Here is a 3,383-nt window from a genome sequence, read left to right on the forward strand (position 1 = left end):
AAGAAACATAGTTAGTGCTGTTTCCGATTTTTAATTTATTATTGCGTACATTTCTGTAAAATTCTAGTTAACCAAAAGCGTCCAGATACTTGTGAATGGTAGTGTATGTACTCTAGTAAGGAAAAAAAAAAAAGAAAAAGAATAAAGGAAGCTAACAAGGAACGAGGGAAAAATGAATCAACGTTTATTTTAAATTCTGTATGGTAACTTTTCAGTGCAGCCGCTCGAAGTTTCCCGCGATTAATTTACACGATGTCGAGTTAGTAGAACTTCGCCGCTGGTTCAAATCCATAACTTTCGGTATGACGGCTGTGGTTTTATCGCACTCGACGCGACAGTAGTTTGTACGTAGCCTATCTGTTGGAAATTATTGAAGAGGAATTAAAGCAATCCTGATGCGTGCAATGATTGAAACCTATGTTATTATCGAAGTTAAAATGTCTCGATAATAGTATTATGCCATTTTTCTCTAACGCTATGAAAAGACGCCTTGTTGTGTTTCATAGAGGTCGCGTGTACAAAAGAGAAACTAAAAACATAGGAGTTAATTGAAACGAAGTAAAACTGGGAAGTGTATCAAAGAAACCAAAATCTCGGTATATTTTTAATTATGTTAATTGAAGCTAATTCTATTATGAGCTACGAATGTTTATGCATATTTATATTTTTGATATAATTAAAGACATCAAGTTTAATTACAGTTTAATTAAAGATTTCGCTCACTGAACATTATAACGAGTACTATATTCTGAATATTTTATATTATACTTTTGTTTATTGCGTTTTCTTTACATACTCATTTTTGCATACTAATAACTTATAACAATAATAACTTATAATGTTACTGGTAAGTTTAATTATACAAGGAGACTTTGTAACTGCATTACAATGTCTCTATACAAATTAAAATGATACTATTTGCTCCGCGCGTTAAGAGTTATGCATAGTTACGAAGGAAACAATTCCGCGCTCAATTTCGGAATCAAAGTGACATGGTATGTACACGATACGACCTATCGGGTTCGATGATGCCATTTTCACGCTACAATCGATGCAATCAAGAGCATTTAAGTTGACCAGAGCGTCGTTGGAATACCAAACGATTCCGTTACCTTATGCCAACCACTATCCGTTAAATCGCAAACGTCGATTCGTAGTATTCTGGTCGAAATGGGACAGACATTGTGCAATTCACTCACAGAATTTTTCGAGGTATTTGGTTTTTAGCAATCTTCATGTAGTTTCGGATTTTTTAGAGAAATTCTTGATATTTTGTTTCTTTTATTGCCATTGGTTAATTCGTAATAGATAGTTCAACTGACCAGAAATTTACGATATCACAACATTGTCGCACTTTGCGCGCAATCACCGTTATTCCCGATATATGGTAACTGATGTCCTCTCATAGAGTCGGGAATGGTATTCTAAAAGAAATTCTGTGTCTGCGCCGTTCTAGTCGTAATTCGACGAAAGTATGCATTTCAAAACAACAAATCTCATGAAAGAACAGGTGTTATTACGGTAACATTTTCCTCTCATCGAATTCCAATTGAAAATGTCAAATTTCTTTGCATGGCGCTTCCACAGGCATTCTTTTAGAAGTATATCCCTAATATTTTTTTTTTCTAATTTAGCAGCAATTGCTAGGCTGGATTAACGATAGGTATTAAACTCATAAATAAGACCTTTACTACGGTTCACGGTATGGTTATTGAATCCCCTGGTAAAACTTCGAGAAATATTGACAATACGTTTTATGTCTTTTTATAGTATTCCAATGGATATAATGTCCGCCATTTTTTTTCAATTTATGTGTCTTTAGGAACACCGGGAGACCATGATATATTCCAAAGTGATTTTATCCCACATATTTTTTCGAATTTAATTAAGTGATACTTTACATGCATAGAAATGGTATTTTACGATGGCTTAATAAAAATTTCCTTTTGGAACCATGAAAAAGTAGACGTTCTTTTAATATCCATTTCCTTTGGTTATATCACGTAAATAAGTGCCATCTATGCTGCAATTTCATCGTAAAAGCAAGCCAAACTTTTCAGTTGAGTATTCGACGAGAGAGTTGAAGATAGCTTCCGTTAGCTAACACTGCCTCCATCTGGTGGCCGTTACATACATTATTCCCAATGCGGGAGATTCTGATCGATGAAACCCAGAATCAGCGCGCTCCATTATCCCTCCTGGATAAGAACAATCGCACCTTTCTCTACCGCAAGAGTAAAATACCAACGATAAAACACGAATCTGAATATCCCACATGCCTTCCATGAAAAGTAAGCTTTGAACGCCATCTGATACACGCTTGATCCAGGAAAAACAAGCGAAATTTTTGCCAGCTTTTTGTTACTGACATCTACGAAACGACACACTTTAGCATTTGCTGGCTGTCCGTAATTTGTCGAATAACTTTCGAATTAACCATGCAAATTTTTCGCTCGACGTGATTTGCGTGCTAGTTTTAAAGTTACTCATTCGTACAGCGATAATACCTCAAAATTGCTCCTCGCTAAGTTTACTTACAAAATTGCTATCTCGCCATACAACAGATTAAACCGACAGATCTATAATCGGCTTATGTTTGTACCGTGATAAAAAAGTTTGCTCGTATAATCGGTTAGCCAAACGAACGAGGGCGTAAGGTCCTCGCGGCGCCTGTTTCGCTGTGGATTCGTTTAGTGCCGCAAGAGAAACAAACAGTTGCTTTTTCCGTCGCAGTAAATTCATTCGTTTCACGGATCACTGTGTAGCTATGCATATATGGCCAGGTGGGAAAAGCACGACACTAGTTTGAAATGGTAGGCAGTTTCTTTGAAAGAGCTATGCCCCACTCGACCGGAATTATAAAATCAGAGTCGAGTGTTTGCACCAAATATTTGGTCGGAGAACGAAATGGCAGGGAGGAGAGAAAGAGAGAGAGAGAGAGAGAGAGAGAGAGAGAGAGAAAGAGAGAGGGATGGGGAGAGGGGCGAGAAAACGCCTCCATTCGAGGCCACACGGTGTACACTTCACTGATCCATATTTCAGAAGACGGCCAACTTTCGTGTATTCAAAATTCAAACACATGTTCGAATCGAGTCGCGAAACTCCAATATCGAACCACCGGGACGATATTTCATATTCCATCAACAAGTCTTTTCGAATATTACATTTTTATTTGCCTCCTGGTGTTATGTAACAGCATGTTCTGTAATTCAAGTCGAGTGGTTTTCCCAGATACGAAAATTGTATTTGACGTCGTTCAAGGGAACACACTAACTTTAGAGTTTGAAACAGTGAATTTGTTTTTTGTAATTTTTGTGAAATTACTGATATCAGTTCAAATTTGTGACAAAATTACGGAAATAAATACGCGGGAAATTCTTAAT

At 36.9% G+C, this 3,383-nt stretch overlaps 2 protein-coding genes across 3 annotated transcripts in view; both read right to left on the minus strand.

Moving 5' to 3' along the window:
- LOC126927110 (uncharacterized) overlaps window positions 1-3,383 on the minus strand; it is a 332,444-nt gene that overhangs the window by 279,323 nt on the left and 49,738 nt on the right. The window lies entirely within an intron of this gene.
- The window catches only part of LOC126927117 (6-phosphofructo-2-kinase/fructose-2,6-bisphosphatase-like), a 179,804-nt gene that overhangs the window by 29,275 nt on the left and 147,146 nt on the right, over window positions 1-3,383 (minus strand). The gene's annotated exons all lie outside the window — the stretch shown is intronic.

Source organism: Bombus affinis, unplaced genomic scaffold, assembly GCF_024516045.1.
Source record: "Bombus affinis isolate iyBomAffi1 unplaced genomic scaffold, iyBomAffi1.2 ctg00000075.1, whole genome shotgun sequence".
Taxonomy (NCBI): domain Eukaryota; kingdom Metazoa; phylum Arthropoda; class Insecta; order Hymenoptera; family Apidae; genus Bombus; species Bombus affinis.